At 27.4% G+C, this 25,860-nt stretch overlaps 1 long non-coding RNA gene and 5 pseudogenes across 1 annotated transcript; 3 read left to right on the plus strand and 3 right to left on the minus strand.

Moving 5' to 3' along the window:
- The first annotated feature begins 4,869 nt into the window (after positions 1–4,869).
- On the plus strand, positions 4,870–5,845 carry LOC140439827 (ATP synthase subunit a-like; annotated as a pseudogene).
- Positions 5,846–6,503: 658 nt separating this feature from the next.
- Positions 6,504–7,517, minus strand: LOC140438864 (NADH-ubiquinone oxidoreductase chain 1-like; annotated as a pseudogene).
- Positions 7,518–8,752: 1,235 nt separating this feature from the next.
- Positions 8,753–9,757, minus strand: LOC140438865 (NADH-ubiquinone oxidoreductase chain 2-like; annotated as a pseudogene).
- A 2,519-nt stretch (positions 9,758–12,276) lies between these two features.
- LOC140439829 (NADH-ubiquinone oxidoreductase chain 1-like) lies at positions 12,277–13,560 on the plus strand (annotated as a pseudogene).
- A 384-nt stretch (positions 13,561–13,944) lies between these two features.
- On the minus strand, positions 13,945–14,920 carry LOC140439828 (ATP synthase subunit a-like; annotated as a pseudogene).
- Positions 14,921–17,513: 2,593 nt separating this feature from the next.
- Positions 17,514–25,412, plus strand: LOC140438338 (uncharacterized). The gene is made up of 3 exons (XR_011950504.1): positions 17,514–17,793; positions 21,277–21,518; positions 25,002–25,412. It is a non-coding gene; the product is annotated as an uncharacterized lncRNA (long non-coding RNA).
- The last annotated feature ends 448 nt before the right edge of the window (positions 25,413–25,860 follow it).

The raw sequence follows: 25,860 nt of genomic DNA on the forward strand, positions 1-25,860 counted from the left end.
CCCAGTCTGACCGATGTAACATGAGTCACACTCAGCACAAGGTATATGATATATTACATTCACTTGTTCCAGAAGGGACAGAGGTGTTTTAGTTTTAGAGAACAAATTCCTGACAGTCTTAGCATTCTTAATAGCAATTTTAACAGGTACGTTATTATGTTTGTACAGTTTAACGAGTTTCTCAGTAACTTGAGGAAAATAAGGTAAAGAGGAGTAATGGGTAGTTGGATTCCCAAGTACAGTATTAGGCAGAACAGTGTTATTAATTGAATTATTTGATATCATTCTAAGTTGGTCACCATTGGGTATATCATTTAAAGAAGAACCATAGCTTTGAGCGAAAAGGTATTTATTAATAAGGGAGGATGGATAGGAATTCTCAATCAGAATATTTTTAAGTAATTGAAAGGATTCCCTTCGATTAATCGGATGTATCAGTCTATTTAGCCTGCAGCTTAAAGCTTTAATAAGGTTTAATTTGTATTTAAAGGGATGACAAGAATGGTAGTTGAGAAACCTATTAGAGGCCATTGGTTTCCTGTACCAACTTGTAGTAAGGGTGTTGTAGTAATGACACGCATGTCTAAGAAGGGAATACTATTTGTGTTGGAGTCCTCAAGTTCAACAGTGAACTGTAAATGAGGATCAAACTCATTGAATAAAGACAAGGTGGCCTGAATCTTGTCTGGAGGTAAGGCTAGTAATAAGTCATCAACATACCGTTTAATAAAAGGGATTTGGAAATCTAAAAGACCCAGACGGTCAGATACTAAATCATCCAGTACATAATTAACTAGGATGGGAGAGATTGAGGAACCCATAGGTGTCCCAAAAATTTGAAGGTAATATTTGTCGTTGAAGACCAAAAAATTAGTGTCAAATGTTAATTGTAAAAGTTCTGCAAAAACATCCCAGGATACAGGACAGTTTGGTTGGATGGAGTTCCAGTGATTTCTTAGGGAGGTAATAACGCTCGAAAGAGGTAAATTAGTGAAAAGAGATACCACATCAAAACTCACTAAAATGTAGCCTTGTGGAAGTTCAAAATTATTAATAAATTCACTAAAGTGAAAAGAATCAACAATATTAAAGTTGTTATTATAATTATAAGATTTAGATAAGATGTCAGTTAAAAATTTTGCAATATTAGTATTTGGTGAATTAATGGAGGAAACAATTGGCCTCATGCTCAATGTGGGCTTATGTATTTTAGGTAGACAATAAAATCTGGGAGCATATCCATCATAATTATGTAAAAATTTTGCAAGTGGTTGATCTATGATCTTAATATTTTTTAAGTGTGTAATGAATTTATTTATTTTATTTGTAAATTTAGAGCAAGGGTTGGTAGAGAGAGGTTGATAGTATCTATCATCATCTAACAACGATTGGCTGAGATTAAGATATTGATCTCTATCCATGAGGACAGTAGCATTCCCTTTATCACTAGTAAGGACGAGAAGATTAGGGTGAGTTTTTAAAAAACGATACCGTCTCCCTGTAAATCTTATCTAACTCCGATATGGGTTGTCTAGGGCGATTAGAAAAGTTCAACAGAATATTATTGGAAGAAGACCTAAGAGATAAAAGGTCAGAATTGTCAGCATGTGACAAAATATTTTCCACATCTGCTAAAATTCTACTAACAGAATAATCTCTGAAAGTTGGCTGTAAGCCAAATTTGGGGCCCAAGGATAACAATTTAAGAATGTCCTGAGGAACCTCAGTACTAGATAGATTTTTAATCCACTTAGGATTAAATGGAATTTTTTTAAACTGGGGAGTGTCTAAGTTATTAAGTTTCTTACGAAGGTGTGCCATGGATTTATGATATACAAAATTAAATTTCTTATGTAAAGATGACTCAAAAGTGTCCAACAAATTGTCAGGAAGGTGATTATCCAGAAAAGAAGTGACATTATTGATTTGAGAAATAATAAATTTAATATCGGTGTGAACCTTAGAAATATGGAAATTAAGTAATCGTGCCCTCACCTGTCTGTTTAACGCTTGGCTTCTGCGGTAAAGGGTGTCATTGGTGGAGCCTGATGTTGAAGTGAGTATGTTGGAAGTGGTGTCTATGATAAATCTTGGGATCTTCTTAGTTCTCCTACACTCCAAAAGGAAAGTTCTTCTAGCTTCTGCTGTGGCTAGTTTCTCTGTTAGGTTCGTCCATCTCTTCAGCTTCTTCACTACTGGTTCTCCATGGATGCGCCTGGTGGTGGCATAAAACCCCTCTGTAACAGAAAACATCGAGAAAAGGAGTACGACCGTCAATCCAATATAAACTAAGGTACACTCGAAGAGTGGTGGGTTTTTCGGTCAAAGTGGAGAAATAAAAGACAAAGACGATGGCTACTTCATCTATTTATTGAAGACGTTTCGCTTTCTGCTCAGAAAGCATCATCAGTTCATCTAAAAAGAACAATATGAAACCAAACATCCATAGAGAAGTTATAACCAAAGTGTGTTACCTTACAAAGACATGTAGCAGTCAGTGATGTAAAAAATATGAAAAAGCTTACAAAGCTGGACATTCAGAGTTAACGTTGTATATAACAATTAATTGAAACTAGGTAAAGTTTGCAATTTGACAAAATTAGCACAGCAAAAGAACATGTGATAAAAATACATGTATATATAAAAAATTTTTATAAAAACTTAGTAAATTGATTATTGGAGCTCCTGATATAGCATTTCCTCGAATAAATAATATAAGATTTTGACTTTTACCCCCCTCTTTATTATTATTATTATTAAGAAGAATAGTAGAAAATGGAGTTGGTACTGGATGAACAGTCTATCCCCCTTTATCATCCAATATTGCTCACGGAGGTTCGTCAGTTGATTTAGCTATTTTTAGTCTACACTTAGCAGGAATTTCTTCAATTTTAGGGGCAATTAATTTTATTACTACAGTAATTAATATACGTCCAATAGGAATAACTTTTGATCGAATACCATTATTTGTATGAGCAGTTGTTATTACAGCAGTTTTACTACTATTATCATTACCTGTTCTTGCCGGAGCAATTACAATATTATTAACAGATCGTAATCTAAATACCTCTTTTTTTGATCCTGCTGGAGGTGGTGATCCTATTTTATATCAACATTTATTTTGATTTTTTGGACATCCTGAAGTCTATATTTTAATTTTACCAGGATTTGGTCTAATTTCTCATATCGTAAGACAAGAAAGAAGAAAAAAAGAAGCTTTTGGAACTTTAGGAATAATTTATGCTATAATAGCAATTGGATTATTAGGATTTATTATATGAGCCCATCATATATTTACTGTTGGAATAGATGTTGATACACGAGCATATTTCACATCTGCTACAATAATTATTGCAGTTCCTACTGGAATTAAAGTATTTAGATGATTAGCAACATTCCACGGGACTACAATCACTTATAGGCCGGTAACCTTATGATCATTAGGATTTATTTTTTTATTTACTGTTGGAGGTTTAACAGGAGTGGTATTAGCCAACTCATCAATTGATATTGTTTTACATGACACTTATTATGTTGTTGCCCATTTTCATTACGTATTATCAATAGGGGCAGTATTTGCTATTATAGCTGGCTTTATTCAATGATTCCCATTATTTACAGGATTAACCTTAAATAATTTTTATTTAAAAATCCAATTTTTTATTATATTTATTGGGGTAAATTTAACTTTTTTCCCTCAACATTTCTTAGGTTTAATAGGAATACCTCGACGATACTCAGATTACCCTGATATTTTCATATTATGAAATATTGTATCTTCTATTGGATCCCTAATTTCATTAATTAGAGTTATCTTCTTAATTTATATTTTTTGAGAGGCATTATCTATAAAACGTAAAAGATTAAGACCATTAAGATTAACATCATCAATTGAATGATTACAATTTAATCCACCTGCTGAACATAGGTATTCTGAATTACCAATACTGTCTTCAAATTTCTAATATGGCAGATTAGTGCACTGGATTTAAACCCCAAATATAAAGTTTAAACTTTTTTTAGAAATTTCAACTTGAAAAAATTTCATATTACAAGATAGATCATCGCCATTAATAGAACAATTATCTTATTTTCATGACCACGCATTAATAATTCTAGTAATTATTACAGTATTAGTTGGTCAATTAATATTTTTTTTATTTTTTAATAAATTTTTACATCGAAACTTACTTGAAGGACAATTAATTGAAATTATTTGAACCATTCTCCCTACAATTACATTAATTTTCATTGCAATTCCATCATTACGCTTAATTTATATTTTAGATGAAATTAATAACCCCTCTATTACTATTAAAACTATTGGACATCAATGATATTGATCTTATGAATATTCAGATTTTAAAAATGTCGAATTTGATTCATATATAATTCCTACAAATGAATTAAATAATTTTAATTTTCGACTATTAGATGTTGATAATCGAATTGCAATTCCATTTGAAACTAATATTCGAATATTAGTAACAGCTGCTGATGTAATTCACTCATGAACAATTCCATCATTAGGAGTAAAAATTGATGCAACACCTGGACGATTAAATCAAATTAGATTCTCATTAAGACGATCAGGAATTTTTTTTGGACAATGCTCAGAAATTTGTGGGGCAAACCATAGCTTTATACCTATTGTATTAGAAAGAATTTCTCCTAAATATTTTTCTAAATGAATTATGAAAATAATTGAAATTTCATTAGATGGCTGAAAGTAAGCAATGGAATTTTAAACCATAAGATGATAAAATAACAACTATCTCTAATGAAAAATTTAGTTAAAATATAACATTAGCTTGTCAAGCTAAAATTATCTATTTGGATAATTTTTAATTCCCCAAATAATACCTTTAAATTGAGTTACCCTAATATTTTTTTTTATTTTAAATTTCTATTTATTTAATAATTTTAATTATTTTAATTTTAATTATAAGCCCAAACATTTTAATATAAAAAAAATAACATTAAAATTTAATTGAAAATGATAATAAATTTATTTTCTTCATTTGACCCCACATCTAATTTAAATTTACCAATAAATTGATTAAGCACAATATTAGGATTAATTTTAATTCCCTCAACATTTTGATTAATTCCATCTCGATATAATTATTTATGAATGAAAATTATTATAACTTTACATATAGAATTTAAGATTTTAATAGGAAATTATAAATCTCAAGGAAGAACATTAATTTTTATTTCTTTATTTAGATTAATTTTATTTAATAATTTTTTAGGTTTATTTCCTTACATTTTTACTAGAACAAGACATATAACATTAACTCTAAGATTAGCTTTACCTTTATGATTAAGATTTATAATTTATGGTTGGTTAAATAATACAATTCATATACTAGCACATTTAGTTCCCCAAGGAACACCACCAATTTTAATACCTTTTATAGTATGTATTGAAACCATTAGAAATATTATTCGACCAGGAACATTAGCAGTACGATTAACAGCAAATATAATTGCTGGACATTTATTAATAACATTATTAGGAAATACTGGACCATTAATATCAATTTACATATTAAATATTTTAATTGTAGTCCAACTTTTATTGTTAGTTTTAGAAACAGCAGTTTCAATAATTCAATCATACGTATTTGCTGTTTTAAGAACTTTATACTCTAGAGAAGTAAATTAATGTCAAGACATAAAAATCATCCTTATCATTTAGTAGACATTAGGCCCTGACCTTTAATAGGGGCTTTAAGAGCTATATTAACAATAATAGGATTAATTAAATGATTTCATTTATATAATAGAAATTTATTAATAATTGGACTATTAATTACAAGATTAATTATATTTCAATGATGACGAGATATTGTTCGAGAAGGAACTTACCAAGGTCTTCATACATTATTAGTAACAAAAGGTTTACGGTGAGGAATAATTTTATTTATTACCTCAGAAATTTTATTTTTTATATCATTTTTTTGAGGATTTTTTCATAGATCATTAGCCCCAACTATTGAGTTAGGAATATTATGACCCCCAAAAGGAATTCAACCTTTCAATCCTTTAGAAATTCCATTATTAAATACATTAATTTTATTAACATCAGGATTAACAGTAACTTGAGCCCATCATAGATTAATTATATTTATTAATTAATTAATTATTTATTAATTATATTTGATATTCAGATAAATTGCATAAAATTAGGGAGATCTATTAGGAAAAAAAATATTTAAGAACACAATTCTACCCGATTAATAAAATATTATTTTGAAGATTATTATCTATCGTTATTTTATTAACATGAATTGGAGCTCGACCTGTTGAAGAACCCTATATTATTACAGGACAAATTTTAACAATTGTATATTTTATTTATTATATTATTAATCCAATTTTAAGAAAATGATGAGATTCAGTTATCTTTAACTAGTTAATGAACTTGTATAAGTATATATTTTGAAAGTATAAAAAAGAAATAAAATTTTCTATTAACTTATACTAAAATTAATTAACTAAATTTGTAAGATAAAAAAAAATAACCTAATTCTAAAAAAAAATATAAAATAATTTAATGAAACAGGTAGATAGCCTTTTCATGCTAAATATATTAATTTATCATAACGATAACGAGGGAGAGTGCCACGAACCCATAACCATAAAAATCTTATAAATCCCAATTTGAAAAAAAATATTAAACTAACTAAATTAGCACCTAAAAATAAAAAAACACATATTATTCTCATAAATAAAATATTACCATATTCAGCTAAAAAAATTATTGCAAAACCCCCTCTTCTATATTCTACATTAAACCCAGAAACTAATTCAGATTCACCTTCCGCAAAATCAAAAGGAGTACGATTAGTTTCAGCTAATCCCGAAACAACTCATATTAAACATAAAGGAAAAAATAAATATAAAAATCAAATATATTCTTGATATTTAATAAAATCTAGTATATTTACAGATATAATTAAAAATAAAAAAGATAATAAAATTAGTGCTAAACTTACTTCATAAGAAATAGTTTGAGCAATAGACCGTAATCTACCTAATAATGAATAATTAGAATTAGAAGATCAACCGGCTAATATAATAGTATAGACTCTTAGACTAGAGACTGCTAAAAAAAATAATAATGTTAAATTAAAACTAATATTTACTGTTATAAAAGGTATACATATTCATAAAAATAAAGCTAAAAATAAATTTAAAATAGGAGAAAAATAATATAAATTAAAATTAGATATAAAAGGATAAATCTGTTCCTTAGTAAATAATTTAATTGCATCACTAAAAGGTTGAATTAAACCTAAAAATCCAACTTTATTAGGACCTTTTCGAATTTGAATATAACCTAATACCTTACGTTCAAGTAAAGTCAAAAAAGCAATTCTAATTAATACACAAATAATTAAAATTAAACTAGAAATAATTATTAAAAATAAATCAATAAAAAACAAGTATTATTTGTAAAACCTTACATATAAAGATTCTAAATCTATAGCACTAATCTGCCAAAATAATAATATTTATCTAAAAAAAAAATTTTTTTATATACTGGGTCCTTTCGTACTAAAATATATTAACAAATTAAAGATAGAAACCAACCTGGCTTACACCGGTTTAAACTCAGATCATGTAAAATTTTAAAAGTCGAACAGACTTAATAATATAGCTTCTGCACCAATTATAAATTTTAATCCAACATCGAGGTCGCAATCTTTATTATCAATTTGAACTCTCCAATAAAATTACGCTGTTATCCCTAAGGTAATTTAATCTTATAATCAAAAATATTGGATCAAATAACTATTAATCAATATAATAATACAAAAAAAGTTAAATTTATTTTTTAATCACCCCAATTAAATAAATATAAAATATAAATAAATTAAATTCTAAAAAAATATATTTTTAAATTTATTAAACTCTATAGGGTCTTCTCGTCTTTTAAAAATATTTAAGCTTTTTAACTTAAAAATAAAATTCTATTAAAATTAAATAAAGACAGTTTATCTAAATATCAAATATAATTTTGAATGTTCAAATAACCCTTAATTATAATTTTATCAACCATAAATTGCATAACCCCTAATTTTATGTAATTTATCTAAATATCAAATATAATTTCGAATGTTCAAATAACCCTTAATTATAATTTTACCAACCATAAATTGCATAACCCCTAATTTTATGCAATTTATCTAAATATCAAATATAATTTACTATTATTTTAAAATTAAATTTAAATTTTTCATTTGATGCAATTCTTGTTATATAGATAAAAAGAATTAGTATTCCCCCAACTATAATTAAAAATAGAATTATCATAATTAATAGTCAATTACCAAATCCGCCAATTATAATAGGTATAACTATAAAAAAAATTATAATAAAAGCATGAGCTGTAACAATTACATTATAAATTTGATCATTACCAATTAAGGAACCGGGTCTACCTAATTCTGCTCGAATTAGAATTCTTAGGGATGTTCCAATTATACCTGCTCAAATTCCAAAAATGAAATATAATGTTCCAATATCTTTATGATTAGTTGAAAATAATCATTTATTCGGTAAAATGGCTGAGTTTAAGCAATAAACTGTAAATTTATTTACGAATGATTAATTCTTTTACCAAGTCTTATATTCAATTATGATTTTAAATTGCAAATTTAAAGGTAAAATAAATTTTTTAAGGCTTAGACACTAATCTATATTTAACTTTGAAGGTTAAAAGTTTTTTTAACTTAAATCCTTAAAATATTCTAAAAATTATTGTACATAAAAATAATCTTATTAAATTTAATGCATTAAATAGAATTATTCAATTTATTTTAAGTTTGGTTGATTTTAAACAAACTTCATTTATTATAATTGTTATAGTAGAAAATGTAATTCGTAAATAAAAAAACAAAGTTACTAAAGTTAATACAATTAAAATTAGCCTTAAAGAATAAAATTTATTTTCTACTAGATTATTAATTACTAATCATTTTGGTAAAAATCCTAAAAATGGAGGTAATCCCCCTAATGATAAAAAATTTAAAATAAAAAATATTTTTAATGTCTTATTTGTATTTAAGGATATAAATAATTGTTTTATATAATAAATTTTAAAATGATTAAATAATAAAATAATAGAAAATAAAATAAAAGAATAAATTAAGAAGTATCTAAATCAAATTATTTTATAATTTAATATTCTTGCTAATATTCATGCAATATGATTAATTGATGAATAAGCCATTAATTTACGTAACCCGACTTGATTTAATCCTAGAATTCCCCTAATTAAGGAACAAATAATAATAATAATTCTAAAAAATAAAGAATTAAAATTGTACATAATGATAATTATAGGGGCAATTTTTTGCCATGTTATTAAAATTAAATTATTTATTCAATTTAATCCATCGGCAACTTCAGGAAACCAAGCATGAAAAGGTGCTGCTCCTATTTTTGTTATTAAAGCTGAATTTATTATTAAATTATGAATATAATTTAAATTTGTTTGAATAAAATCAGAAGAATTCAAAATTAAGATAATTGAAAATAGAATAATGGCTGAGGCCAATGCTTGGGTAATAAAATATTTTAATGTAGCCTCAGCAGGAAAAATATTATTATGAGATTTTATTAGGGGGATAAAACTCAATAAATTAATTTCTAACCCAATTCATATACTAAATCATGAATATGCAGAGATTGTAATTAAAGTACCAATAATTAAAAAATTAATAAAAAAAATTTTATACAATTTATAAATTAAAAAGAAAAGGGTTAAAACCTTTATAAATGGGGTATGAACCCAGTAGCTTCATTAGCTTACCTTTTTTACACTTTAATATAAGATGTATAGTAATTTTTGATATTAAAAGAAATAGTTTAATTCTATTAAGTGTAATTTTATGAAGGTGTAAACACATGATTAACTCTATCAAAATTACCCTTTCAAATCAGGCACTTCACATTTTTTAAAATAAAATTTTTATTAAAATGTTTTTTTATTAGACTTAAAGTTTAAAAAGTTTTGAAATATAAATTATTTTTTTTTTTAAAAAAAAAGTGAAAATTTTGTCATTTTTTGCAAAAATTTTTGAAAAAATTTTGGCGCCAAATTTGTTGATTTTTTGGATAAATTGGAAATTTAAATCAAAATAAAAAAAGTTGAGAAAAAAAAAATAAAATTAGGTATTATTTAATAAATATTTAATTTGTTTAAATATTAATTAAATAATAATATTAATTATATATTTAACAATAAATATTAAATTAAGGATATACCTATATATATATATATATATATATATATATTAAAGTTATATATACATATATATATATATATAAGTTATTAAAAAGGTATTTAATTAGATACTCCGAATTGATTAATTAATAGTAACTTAAGACGCTTATAGAACTTCTCAGAAAGAGAAAGAAAATTATTAAATTCTTGCTCTTAAACTAGTAAGTTAAAATTATTACATTTAATAATAAATAATTTAATTATATATAATCCTAATATTATGAGTAATTAATTAATGATTTATAATTTAAAATTAAATATAAAATATAATTAATAATATTTTTTTTTAATAAAAATAATTAATATAAATAAAAAAATATATATAAATAAATAATTTGAGTATATTTATTATTAAAAAAATTAATTTTTATATAAAAGAAAAAATTAATAAAAAAAAAAAAAAACTTAATTTTCTAATGTTAGAGATAACTCTAATTATTTTAATAATTGAAGTATTTATTATTTAGATTGGAAATTTTCAATTTAAAGATAAATTAAAATTAAATTTGATTTTAAATTAGTATTTATTTAATTATCATGTTTAAATTTTTTTTAATCATTTAAAAGTTTTATTTTATATTAAATACAATTATTTTTATTTAATATGGGTATATATGGGATATTTATAAATAATTATTTAAAATTAAATTATTTAATAATCTATTTAATTTATGAGTTAAATTTAATTTTAATTTATATTTAAAATATATTAAAATTGAAGTATATATAAAATATAATTTTTTAACTAAAATTTTAAATTTTATTTATTTAATAATTTAAATTTTAGTAAAATTAGATAAATTTATTAATTTATTTGATATTTAGATAAATTACATAAAATTAGGGGTTATGCAATTTATGGTTGATAAAATTATAATTAAGGGTTATTTGAACATTCAAAATTATATTTGATATTTAGATAAATTGTATAAAATTAGGGGTTATGCAATTTATGGTTGGTAAAATTATAATTAAGGGTTATTTGAACATTCGAAATTATATTTGATATTTAGATAAATTGCATAAAATTAGGGGTTATGCAATTTATGGTTGGTAAAATTATAATTAAGGGTTATTTGAACATTCGAAATTATATTTGATATTTAGATAAATTACATAAAATTAGGGGTTATGCAATTTATGGTTGATAAAATTATAATTAAGGGTTATTTGAACATTCAAAATTATATTTGATATTTAGATAAATTGTATAAAATTAGGGGTTATGCAATTTATGGTTGGTAAAATTATAATTAAGGGTTATTTGAACATTCGAAATTATATTTGATATTTAGATAAATTGCATAAAATTAGGGGTTATGCAATTTATGGTTGGTAAAATTATAATTAAGGGTTATTTGAACATTCGAAATTATATTTGATATTTAGATAAATTACATAAAATTAGGGGTTATGCAATTTATGGTTGATAAAATTATAATTAAGGGTTATTTGAACATTCAAAATTATATTTGATATTTAGATAAACTGTCTTTATTTAATTTTAATAGAATTTTATTTTTAAGTTAAAAAGCTTAAATATTTTTAAAAGACGAGAAGACCCTATAGAGTTTAATAAATTTAAAAATATATTTTTTTAGAATTTAATTTATTTATATTTTATATTTATTTAATTGGGGTGATTAAAAAATAAATTTAACTTTTTTTGTATTATTATATTGATTAATAGTTATTTGATCCAATATTTTTGATTATAAGATTAAATTACCTTAGGGATAACAGCGTAATTTTATTGGAGAGTTCAAATTGATAATAAAGATTGCGACCTCGATGTTGGATTAAAATTTATAATTGGTGCAGAAGCTATATTATTAAGTCTGTTCGACTTTTAAAATTTTACATGATCTGAGTTTAAACCGGTGTAAGCCAGGTTGGTTTCTATCTTTAATTTGTTAATATATTTTAGTACGAAAGGACCCAGTATATAAAAAAATTTTTTTTTTAGATAAATATTATTATTTTGGCAGATTAGTGCTATAGATTTAGAATCTTTATATGTAAGGTTTTACAAATAATACTTGTTTTTTATTGATTTATTTTTAATAATTATTTCTAGTTTAATTTTAATTATTTGTGTATTAATTAGAATTGCTTTTTTGACTTTACTTGAACGTAAGGTATTAGGTTATATTCAAATTCGAAAAGGTCCTAATAAAGTTGGATTTTTAGGTTTAATTCAACCTTTTAGTGATGCAATTAAATTATTTACTAAGGAACAGATTTATCCTTTTATATCTAATTTTAATTTATATTATTTTTCTCCTATTTTAAATTTATTTTTAGCTTTATTTTTATGAATATGTATACCTTTTATAACAGTAAATATTAGTTTTAATTTAACATTATTATTTTTTTTAGCAGTCTCTAGTCTAAGAGTCTATACTATTATATTAGCCGGTTGATCTTCTAATTCTAATTATTCATTATTAGGTAGATTACGGTCTATTGCTCAAACTATTTCTTATGAAGTAAGTTTAGCACTAATTTTATTATCTTTTTTATTTTTAATTATATCTGTAAATATACTAGATTTTATTAAATATCAAGAATATATTTGATTTTTATATTTATTTTTTCCTTTATGTTTAATATGAGTTGTTTCGGGATTAGCTGAAACTAATCGTACTCCTTTTGATTTTGCGGAAGGTGAATCTGAATTAGTTTCTGGGTTTAATGTAGAATATAGAAGAGGGGGTTTTGCAATAATTTTTTTAGCTGAATATGGTAATATTTTATTTATGAGAATAATATGTGTTTTTTTATTTTTAGGTGCTAATTTAGTTAGTTTAATATTTTTTTTCAAATTGGGATTTATAAGATTTTTATGGTTATGGGTTCGTGGCACTCTCCCTCGTTATCGTTATGATAAATTAATATATTTAGCATGAAAAGGCTATCTACCTGTTTCATTAAATTATTTTATATTTTTTTTTAGAATTAGGTTATTTTTTTTTATCTTACAAATTTAGTTAATTAATTTTAGTATAAGTTAATAGAAAATTTTATTTCTTTTTTATACTTTCAAAATATATACTTATACAAGTTCATTAACTAGTTAAAGATAACTGAATCTCATCATTTTCTTAAAATTGGATTAATAATATAATAAATAAAATATACAATTGTTAAAATTTGTCCTGTAATAATATAGGGTTCTTCAACAGGTCGAGCTCCAATTCATGTTAATAAAATAACGATAGATAATAATCTTCAAAATAATATTTTATTAATCGGGTAGAATTGTGTTCTTAAATATTTTTTTTCCTAATAGATCTCCCTAATTTTATGCAATTTATCTGAATATCAAATATAATTAATAAATAATTAATTAATTAATAAATATAATTAATCTATGATGGGCTCAAGTTACTGTTAATCCTGATGTTAATAAAATTAATGTATTTAATAATGGAATTTCTAAAGGATTGAAAGGTTGAATTCCTTTTGGGGGTCATAATATTCCTAACTCAATAGTTGGGGCTATCTATGAAAAAATCCTCAAAAAAATGATATAAAAAATAAAATTTCTGAGGTAATAAATAAAATTATTCCTCACCGTAAACCTTTTGTTACTAATAATGTATGAAGACCTTGGTAAGTTCCTTCTCGAACAATATCTCGTCATCATTGAAATATAATTAATCTTGTAATTAATAGTCCAATTATTAATAAATTTCTATTATATAAATGAAATCATTTAATTAATCCTATTATTGTTAATATAGCTCTTAAAGCCCCTATTAAAGGTCAGGGCCTAATGTCTACTAAATGATAAGGATGATTTTTATGTCTTGACATTAATTTACTTCTCTAGAGTATAAAGTTCTTAAAACAGCAAATACGTATGATTGAATTATTGAAACTGCTGTTTCTAAAACTAACAATAAAAGTTGGACTACAATTAAAATATTTAATATGTAAATTGATATTAATGGTCCAGTATTTCCTAATAATGTTATTAATAAATGTCCAGCAATTATATTTGCTGTTAATCGTACTGCTAATGTTCCTGGTCGAATAATATTTCTAATGGTTTCAATACATACTATAAAAGGTATTAAAATTGGTGGTGTTCCTTGGGGAACTAAATGTGCTAGTATATGAATTGTATTATTTAACCAACCATAAATTATAAATCTTAATCATAAAGGTAAAGCTAATCTTAGAGTTAATGTTATATGTCTTGTTCTAGTAAAAATGTAAGGAAATAAACCTAAAAAATTATTAAATAAAATTAATCTAAATAAAGAAATAAAAATTAATGTTCTTCCTTGAGATTTATAATTTCCTATTAAAATCTTAAATTCTATATGTAAAGTTATAATAATTTTCATTCATAAATAATTATATCGAGATGGAATTAATCAAAATGTTGAGGGAATTAAAATTAATCCTAATATTGTGCTTAATCAATTTATTGGTAAATTTAAATTAGATGTGGGGTCAAATGAAGAAAATAAATTTATTATCATTTTCAATTAAATTTTAATGTTATTTTTTTTATATTAAAATGTTTGGGCTTATAATTAAAATTAAAATAATTAAAATTATTAAATAAATAGAAATTTAAAATAAAAAAAAATATTAGGGTAACTCAATTTAAAGGTATTATTTGGGGAATTAAAAATTATCCAAATAGATAATTTTAGCTTGACAAGCTAATGTTATATTTTAACTAAATTTTTCATTAGAGATAGTTGTTATTTTATCATCTTATGGTTTAAAATTCCATTGCTTACTTTCAGCCATCTAATGAAATTTCAATTATTTTCATAATTCATTTAGAAAAATATTTAGGAGAAATTCTTTCTAATACAATAGGTATAAAGCTATGGTTTGCCCCACAAATTTCTGAGCATTGTCCAAAAAAAATTCCTGATCGTCTTAATGAGAATCTAATTTGATTTAATCGTCCAGGTGTTGCATCAATTTTTACTCCTAATGATGGAATTGTTCATGAGTGAATTACATCAGCAGCTGTTACTAATATTCGAATATTAGTTTCAAATGGAATTGCAATTCGATTATCAACATCTAATAGTCGAAAATTAAAATTATTTAATTCATTTGTAGGAATTATATATGAATCAAATTCGACATTTTTAAAATCTGAATATTCATAAGATCAATATCATTGATGTCCAATAGTTTTAATAGTAATAGAGGGGTTATTAATTTCATCTAAAATATAAATTAAGCGTAATGATGGAATTGCAATGAAAATTAATGTAATTGTAGGGAGAATGGTTCAAATAATTTCAATTAATTGTCCTTCAAGTAAGTTTCGATGTAAAAATTTATTAAAAAATAAAAAAAATATTAATTGACCAACTAATACTGTAATAATTACTAGAATTATTAATGCGTGGTCATGAAAATAAGATAATTGTTCTATTAATGGCGATGATCTATCTTGTAATATGAAATTTTTTCAAGTTGAAATTTCTAAAAAAAGTTTAAACTTTATATTTGGGGTTTAAATCCAGTGCACTAATCTGCCATATTAGAAATTTGAAGACAGTATTGGTAATTCAGAATACCTATGTTCAGCAGGTGGATTAAATTGTAATCATTCAATTGATGATGTTAATCTTAATGGTCTTAATCTTTTACGTTTTATAGATAATGCCTCTCAAAAAATATAAATTAAGAAGATAACTCTAATTAATGAAATTAGGGATCCAATAGAAGATACAATATTTCATAATATGAAAATATCAGGGTAATCTGAGTATCGTCGAGGTATTCCTATTAAACCTAAGAAATGTTGAGGGAAAAAAGTTAAATTTACCCCAATAAATATAATAAAAAATTGGATTTTTAAATAAAAATTATTTAAGGTTAATCCTGTAAATAATGGGAATCATTGAATAAAGCCAGCTATAATAGCAAATACTGCCCCTATTGATAATACGTAATGAAAATGGGCAACAACATAATAAGTGTCATGTAAAACAATATCAATTGATGAGTTGGCTAATACCACTCCTGTTAAACCTCCAACAGTAAATAAAAAAATAAATCCTAATGATCATAAGGTTACCGGCCTATAAGTGATTGTAGTCCCGTGGAATGTTGCTAATCATCTAAATACTTTAATTCCAGTAGGAACTGCAATAATTATTGTAGCAGATGTGAAATATGCTCGTGTATTAACATCTATTCCAACAGTAAATATATGATGGGCTCATATAATAAATCCTAATAATCCAATTGCTATTATAGCATAAATTATTCCTAAAGTTCCAAAAGCTTCTTTTTTTCTTCTTTCTTGTCTTACGATATGAGAAATTAGACCAAATCCTGGTAAAATTAAAATATAGACTTCAGGATGTCCAAAAAATCAAAATAAATGTTGATATAAAATAGGATCACCACCTCCAGCAGGATCAAAAAAAGAGGTATTTAGATTACGATCTGTTAATAATATTGTAATTGCTCCGGCAAGAACAGGTAATGATAATAGTAGTAAAACTGCTGTAATAACAACTGCTCATACAAATAATGGTATTCGATCAAAAGTTATTCCTATTGGACGTATATTAATTACTGTAGTAATAAAATTAATTGCCCCTAAAATTGAAGAAATTCCTGCTAAGTGTAGACTAAAAATAGCTAAATCAACTGACGAACCTCCGTGAGCAATATTGGATGATAAAGGGGGATAGACTGTTCATCCAGTACCAACTCCATTTTCTACTATTCTTCTTAATAATAATAATAATAAAGAGGGGGTAAAAGTCAAAATCTTATATTATTTATTCGAGGAAATGCTATATCAGGAGCTCCAATAATCAATTTACTAAGTTTTTATAAAAATTTTTTATATATACATGTATTTTTATCACATGTTCTTTTGCTGTGCTAATTTTGTCAAATTGCAAACTTTACCTAGTTTCAATTAATTGTTATATACAACGTTAACTCTGAATGTCCAGCTTTGTAAGCTTTTTCATATTTTTTACATCACTGACTGCTACATGTCTTTGTAAGGTAACACACTTTGGTTATAACTTCTCTATGGATGTTTGGTTTCATATTGTTCTTTTTAGATGAACTGATGATGCTTTCTGAGCAGAAAGCGAAACGTCTTCAATAAATAGATGAAGTAGCCATCGTCTTTGTCTTTTATTTCTCCACTTTGACCGAAAAACCCACCACTCTTCGAGTGTACCTTAGTTTATATTGGATTGACGGTCGTACTCCTTTTCTCGATGTTTTCTGTTACAGAGGGGTTTTATGCCACCACCAGGCGCATCCATGGAGAACCAGTAGTGAAGAAGCTGAAGAGATGGACGAACCTAACAGAGAAACTAGCCACAGCAGAAGCTAGAAGAACTTTCCTTTTGGAGTGTAGGAGAACTAAGAAGATCCCAAGATTTATCATAGACACCACTTCCAACATACTCACTTCAACATCAGGCTCCACCAATGACACCCTTTACCGCAGAAGCCAAGCGTTAAACAGACAGGTGAGGGCACGATTACTTAATTTCCATATTTCTAAGGTTCACACCGATATTAAATTTATTATTTCTCAAATCAATAATGTCACTTCTTTTCTGGATAATCACCTTCCTGACAATTTGTTGGACACTTTTGAGTCATCTTTACATAAGAAATTTAATTTTGTATATCATAAATCCATGGCACACCTTCGTAAGAAACTTAATAACTTAGACACTCCCCAGTTTAAAAAAATTCCATTTAATCCTAAGTGGATTAAAAATCTATCTAGTACTGAGGTTCCTCAGGACATTCTTAAATTGTTATCCTTGGGCCCCAAATTTGGCTTACAGCCAACTTTCAGAGATTATTCTGTTAGTAGAATTTTAGCAGATGTGGAAAATATTTTGTCACATGCTGACAATTCTGACCTTTTATCTCTTAGGTCTTCTTCCAATAATATTCTGTTGAACTTTTCTAATCGCCCTAGACAACCCATATCGGAGTTAGATAAGATTTACAGGGAGACGGTATCGTTTTTAAAAACTCACCCTAATCTTCTCGTCCTTACTAGTGATAAAGGGAATGCTACTGTCCTCATGGATAGAGATCAATATCTTAATCTCAGCCAATCGTTGTTAGATGATGATAGATACTATCAACCTCTCTCTACCAACCCTTGCTCTAAATTTACAAATAAAATAAATAAATTCATTACACACTTAAAAAATATTAAGATCATAGATCAACCACTTGCAAAATTTTTACATAATTATGATGGATATGCTCCCAGATTTTATTGTCTACCTAAAATACATAAGCCCACATTGAGCATGAGGCCAATTGTTTCCTCCATTAATTCACCAAATACTAATATTGCAAAATTTTTAACTGACATCTTATCTAAATCTTATAATTATAATAACAACTTTAATATTGTTGATTCTTTTCACTTTAGTGAATTTATTAATAATTTTGAACTTCCACAAGGCTACATTTTAGTGAGTTTTGATGTGGTATCTCTTTTCACTAATTTACCTCTTTCGAGCGTTATTACCTCCCTAAGAAATCACTGGAACTCCATCCAACCAAACTGTCCTGTATCCTGGGATGTTTTTGCAGAACTTTTACAATTAACATTTGACACTAATTTTTTGGTCTTCAACGACAAATATTACCTTCAAATTTTTGGGACACCTATGGGTTCCTCAATCTCTCCCATCCTAGTTAATTATGTACTGGATGATTTAGTATCTGACCGTCTGGGTCTTTTAGATTTCCAAATCCCTTTTATTAAACGGTATGTTGATGACTTATTACTAGCCTTACCTCCAGACAAGATTCAGGCCACCTTGTCTTTATTCAATGAGTTTGATCCTCATTTACAGTTCACTGTTGAACTTGAGGACTCCAACACAAATAGTATTCCCTTCTTAGACATGCGTGTCATTAGAATGGGAGATAACACCCTTACTACAAGTTGGTACAGGAAACCAATGGCCTCTAATAGGTTTCTCAACTACCATTCTTGTCATCCCTTTAAATACAAATTAAACCTTATTAAAGCTTTAAGCTGCAGGCTAAATAGACTGATACATCCGATTAATCGAAGGGAATCCTTTCAATTACTTAAAAATATTCTGATTGAGAATTCCTATCCATCCTCCCTTATTAATAAATACCTTTTCGCTCAAAGCTATGGTTCTTCTTTAAATGATATACCCAATGGTGACCAACTTAGAATGATATCAAATAATTCAATTAATAACACTGTTCTGCCTAATACTGTACTTGGGAATCCAACTACCCATTACTCCTCTTTACCTTATTTTCCTCAAGTTACTGAGAAACTCGTTAAACTGTACAAACATAATAACGTACCTGTTAAAATTGCTATTAAGAATGCTAAGACTGTCAGGAATTTGTTCTCTAAAACTAAAACACCTCTGTCCCTTCTGGAACAAGTGAATGTAATATATCATATACCTTGTGCTGAGTGTGACTCATGTTACATCGGTCAGACTGGGAGATCACTGAGAGGGCGTCTGACGACACACCGCAGTGATATCAATTTATCTAAGCATACTTGTGCTCTTGCCCAACATGCCATTAACACTAAGCATGAAGTAAACTTTAATGAAGTTAAAATTCTTGGCACTGAACGCAATCTCGTTAAAAGACAGTTTTTAGAAATGTGTGCAATATTAAAACATCCTAATACTCTTAATAAGAGAACGGACATTAGTAATTTGAGCCAAATTTATCATGCATTAATTTTACAGAATTAGGCTTGATATGTTGTTTACTTAAATTTTGTCCCATTTTGGGGTTTTCTTTATCACATTTTCTTATAATAAATTTAAATAAAAATAAAAATAAAATATAAATAAATTATTCCTTCTTTAATTAAGATTTATCAACTTACTTTTTATTAATATTTGTCAATAACATTTTTACATAATTAAGTAATTGTTCTTTTTGATGAACTTGTTTGATAAAACTTTAAATTGAATCTGATTCATAGAATCCTTTTCATTATGGTCCTTAATGTTTGAACCTTTGGACTGTGGAAATTTTTATTAATCTTCACCTGTTAGCTGGCTAACTAGTGACGTCATAATATTACAATATATGATATATTGGATTGACTTCTCTTACTTTGTTCTTTGTTGACAGATCAATCACTGTAGGGTTAAATGGTGATCTTAACCACCTTTTCCTTTCACTGCTTGGTTTTTTAACGACAAGTTGTCAACCAAATTTATCACATTCTTTGAATATACCGCCTTAATACATATAGGTTGGTAGCTTGCCTTGCTGTTTATGTCATTGTGACTTCAAGGCCACTTCTACTCACGTTGTTGTGCGTGGGTGTCAAACCTTTAAATTCATTTACCAACGAGCCTCAGTAAGCTAAAGACTGGTAACTTCATTTTTTTCTTTATTACTATTAATCTTTAATAACTTATAATGTTACCTAAAGTTAAAATTAAAATATAATTTTTAAATAAATTTGTTGGAAGTGCAATCTAATGATCTTTCTAGTTCTTTACACTTTAAAATAAACCTTAATGTTTTTTACTAAGTTTTTATAAAAATTTTTTATATATACATGTATTTTTATCACATGTTCTTTTGCTGTGCTAATTTTGTCAAATTGCAAACTTTACCTAGTTTCAATTAATTGTTATATACAACGTTAACTCTGAATGTCCAGCTTTGTAAGCTTTTTCATATTTTTTACATCACTGACTGCTACATGTCTTTGTAAGGTAACACACTTTGGTTATAACTTCTCTATGGATGTTTGGTTTCATATTGTTCTTTTTAGATGAACTGATGATGCTTTCTGAGCAGAAAGCGAAACGTCTTCAATAAATAGATGAAGTAGCCATCGTCTTTGTCTTTTATTTCTCCACTTTGACCGAAAAACCCACCACTCTTCGAGTGTACCTTAGTTTATATTGGATTGACGGTCGTACTCCTTTTCTCGATGTTTTCTGTTACAGAGGGGTTTTATGCCACCACCAGGCGCATCCATGGAGAACCAGTAGTGAAGAAGCTGAAGAGATGGACGAACCTAACAGAGAAACTAGCCACAGCAGAAGCTAGAAGAACTTTCCTTTTGGAGTGTAGGAGAACTAAGAAGATCCCAAGATTTATCATAGACACCACTTCCAACATACTCACTTCAACATCAGGCTCCACCAATGACACCCTTTACCGCAGAAGCCAAGCGTTAAACAGACAGGTGAGGGCACGATTACTTAATTTCCATATTTCTAAGGTTCACACCGATATTAAATTTATTATTTCTCAAATCAATAATGTCACTTCTTTTCTGGATAATCACCTTCCTGACAATTTGTTGGACACTTTTGAGTCATCTTTACATAAGAAATTTAATTTTGTATATCATAAATCCATGGCACACCTTCGTAAGAAACTTAATAACTTAGACACTCCCCAGTTTAAAAAAATTCCATTTAATCCTAAGTGGATTAAAAATCTATCTAGTACTGAGGTTCCTCAGGACATTCTTAAATTGTTATCCTTGGGCCCCAAATTTGGCTTACAGCCAACTTTCAGAGATTATTCTGTTAGTAGAATTTTAGCAGATGTGGAAAATATTTTGTCACATGCTGACAATTCTGACCTTTTATCTCTTAGGTCTTCTTCCAATAATATTCTGTTGAACTTTTCTAATCGCCCTAGACAACCCATATCGGAGTTAGATAAGATTTACAGGGAGACGGTATCGTTTTTAAAAACTCACCCTAATCTTCTCGTCCTTACTAGTGATAAAGGGAATGCTACTGTCCTCATGGATAGAGATCAATATCTTAATCTCAGCCAATCGTTGTTAGATGATGATAGATACTATCAACCTCTCTCTACCAACCCTTGCTCTAAATTTACAAATAAAATAAATAAATTCATTACACACTTAAAAAATATTAAGATCATAGATCAACCACTTGCAAAATTTTTACATAATTATGATGGATATGCTCCCAGATTTTATTGTCTACCTAAAATACATAAGCCCACATTGAGCATGAGGCCAATTGTTTCCTCCATTAATTCACCAAATACTAATATTGCAAAATTTTTAACTGACATCTTATCTAAATCTTATAATTATAATAACAACTTTAATATTGTTGATTCTTTTCACTTTAGTGAATTTATTAATAATTTTGAACTTCCACAAGGCTACATTTTAGTGAGTTTTGATGTGGTATCTCTTTTCACTAATTTACCTCTTTCGAGCGTTATTACCTCCCTAAGAAATCACTGGAACTCCATCCAACCAAACTGTCCTGTATCCTGGGATGTTTTTGCAGAACTTTTACAATTAACATTTGACACTAATTTTTTGGTCTTCAACGACAAATATTACCTTCAAATTTTTGGGACACCTATGGGTTCCTCAATCTCTCCCATCCTAGTTAATTATGTACTGGATGATTTAGTATCTGACCGTCTGGGTCTTTTAGATTTCCAAATCCCTTTTATTAAACGGTATGTTGATGACTTATTACTAGCCTTACCTCCAGACAAGATTCAGGCCACCTTGTCTTTATTCAATGAGTTTGATCCTCATTTACAGTTCACTGTTGAACTTGAGGACTCCAACACAAATAGTATTCCCTTCTTAGACATGCGTGTCATTAGAATGGGAGATAACACCCTTACTACAAGTTGGTACAGGAAACCAATGGCCTCTAATAGGTTTCTCAACTACCATTCTTGTCATCCCTTTAAATACAAATTAAACCTTATTAAAGCTTTAAGCTGCAGGCTAAATAGACTGATACATCCGATTAATCGAAGGGAATCCTTTCAATTACTTAAAAATATTCTGATTGAGAATTCCTATCCATCCTCCCTTATTAATAAATACCTTTTCGCTCAAAGCTATGGTTCTTCTTTAAATGATATACCCAATGGTGACCAACTTAGAATGATATCAAATAATTCAATTAATAACACTGTTCTGCCTAATACTGTACTTGGGAATCCAACTACCCATTACTCCTCTTTACCTTATTTTCCTCAAGTTACTGAGAAACTCGTTAAACTGTACAAACATAATAACGTACCTGTTAAAATTGCTATTAAGAATGCTAAGACTGTCAGGAATTTGTTCTCTAAAACTAAAACACCTCTGTCCCTTCTGGAACAAGTGAATGTAATATATCATATACCTTGTGCTGAGTGTGACTCATGTTACATCGGTCAGACTGGGAGATCACTGAGAGGGCGTCTGACGACACACCGCAGTGATATCAATTTATCTAAGCATACTTGTGCTCTTGCCCAACATGCCATTAACACTAAGCATGAAGTAAACTTTAATGAAGTTAAAATTCTTGGCACTGAACGCAATCTCGTTAAAAGACAGTTTTTAGAAATGTGTGCAATATTAAAACATCCTAATACTCTTAATAAGAGAACGGACATTAGTAATTTGAGCCAAATTTATCATGCATTAATTTTACAGAATTAGGCTTGATATGTTGTTTACTTAAATTTTGTCCCATTTTGGGGTTTTCTTTATCACATTTTCTTATAATAAATTTAAATAAAAATAAAAATAAAATATAAATAAATTATTCCTTCTTTAATTAAGATTTATCAACTTACTTTTTATTAATATTTGTCAATAACATTTTTACATAATTAAGTAATTGTTCTTTTTGATGAACTTGTTTGATAAAACTTTAAATTGAATCTGATTCATAGAATCCTTTTCATTATGGTCCTTAATGTTTGAACCTTTGGACTGTGGAAATTTTTATTAATCTTCACCTGTTAGCTGGCTAACTAGTGACGTCATAATATTACAATATATGATATATTGGATTGACTTCTCTTACTTTGTTCTTTGTTGACAGATCAATCACTGTAGGGTTAAATGGTGATCTTAACCACCTTTTCCTTTCACTGCTTGGTTTTTTAACGACAAGTTGTCAACCAAATTTATCACATTCTTTGAATATACCGCCTTAATACATATAGGTTGGTAGCTTGCCTTGCTGTTTATGTCATTGTGACTTCAAGGCCACTTCTACTCACGTTGTTGTGCGTGGGTGTCAAACCTTTAAATTCATTTACCAACGAGCCTCAGTAAGCTAAAGACTGGTAACTTCATTTTTTTCTTTATTACTATTAATCTTTAATAACTTATAATGTTACCTAAAGTTAAAATTAAAATATAATTTTTAAATAAATTTGTTGGAAGTGCAATCTAATGATCTTTCTAGTTCTTTACACTTTAAAATAAACCTTAATGTTTTTTACTAAGTTTTTATAAAAATTTTTTATATATACATGTATTTTTATCACATGTTCTTTTGCTGTGCTAATTTTGTCAAATTGCAAACTTTACCTAGTTTCAATTAATTGTTATATACAACGTTAACTCTGAATGTCCAGCTTTGTAAGCTTTTTCATATTTTTTACATCACTGACTGCTACATGTCTTTGTAAGGTAACACACTTTGGTTATAACTTCTCTATGGATGTTTGGTTTCATATTGTTCTTTTTAGATGAACTGATGATGCTTTCTGAGCAGAAAGCGAAACGTCTTCAATAAATAGATGAAGTAGCCATCGTCTTTGTCTTTTATTTCTCCACTTTGACCGAAAAACCCACCACTCTTCGAGTGTACCTTAGTTTATATTGGATTGACGGTCGTACTCCTTTTCTCGATGTTTTCTGTTACAGAGGGGTTTTATGCCACCACCAGGCGCATCCATGGAGAACCAGTAGTGAAGAAGCTGAAGAGATGGACGAACCTAACAGAGAAACTAGCCACAGCAGAAGCTAGAAGAACTTTCCTTTTGGAGTGTAGGAGAACTAAGAAGATCCCAAGATTTATCATAGACACCACTTCCAACATACTCACTTCAACATCAGGCTCCACCAATGACACCCTTTACCGCAGAAGCCAAGCGTTAAACAGACAGGTGAGGGCACGATTACTTAATTTCCATATTTCTAAGGTTCACACCGATATTAAATTTATTATTTCTCAAATCAATAATGTCACTTCTTTTCTGGATAATCACCTTCCTGACAATTTGTTGGACACTTTTGAGTCATCTTTACATAAGAAATTTAATTTTGTATATCATAAATCCATGGCACACCTTCGTAAGAAACTTAATAACTTAGACACTCCCCAGTTTAAAAAAATTCCATTTAATCCTAAGTGGATTAAAAATCTATCTAGTACTGAGGTTCCTCAGGACATTCTTAAATTGTTATCCTTGGGCCCCAAATTTGGCTTACAGCCAACTTTCAGAGATTATTCTGTTAGTAGAATTTTAGCAGATGTGGAAAATATTTTGTCACATGCTGACAATTCTGACCTTTTATCTCTTAGGTCTTCTTCCAATAATATTCTGTTGAACTTTTCTAATCGCCCTAGACAACCCATATCGGAGTTAGATAAGATTTACAGGGAGACGGTATCGTTTTTAAAAACTCACCCTAATCTTCTCGTCCTTACTAGTGATAAAGGGAATGCTACTGTCCTCATGGATAGAGATCAATATCTTAATCTCAGCCAATCGTTGTTAGA

The sequence above is a fragment of the Diabrotica undecimpunctata genome, chromosome 4 (genome assembly GCF_040954645.1).
Source record: "Diabrotica undecimpunctata isolate CICGRU chromosome 4, icDiaUnde3, whole genome shotgun sequence".
NCBI lineage: Eukaryota > Metazoa > Arthropoda > Insecta > Coleoptera > Chrysomelidae > Diabrotica > Diabrotica undecimpunctata.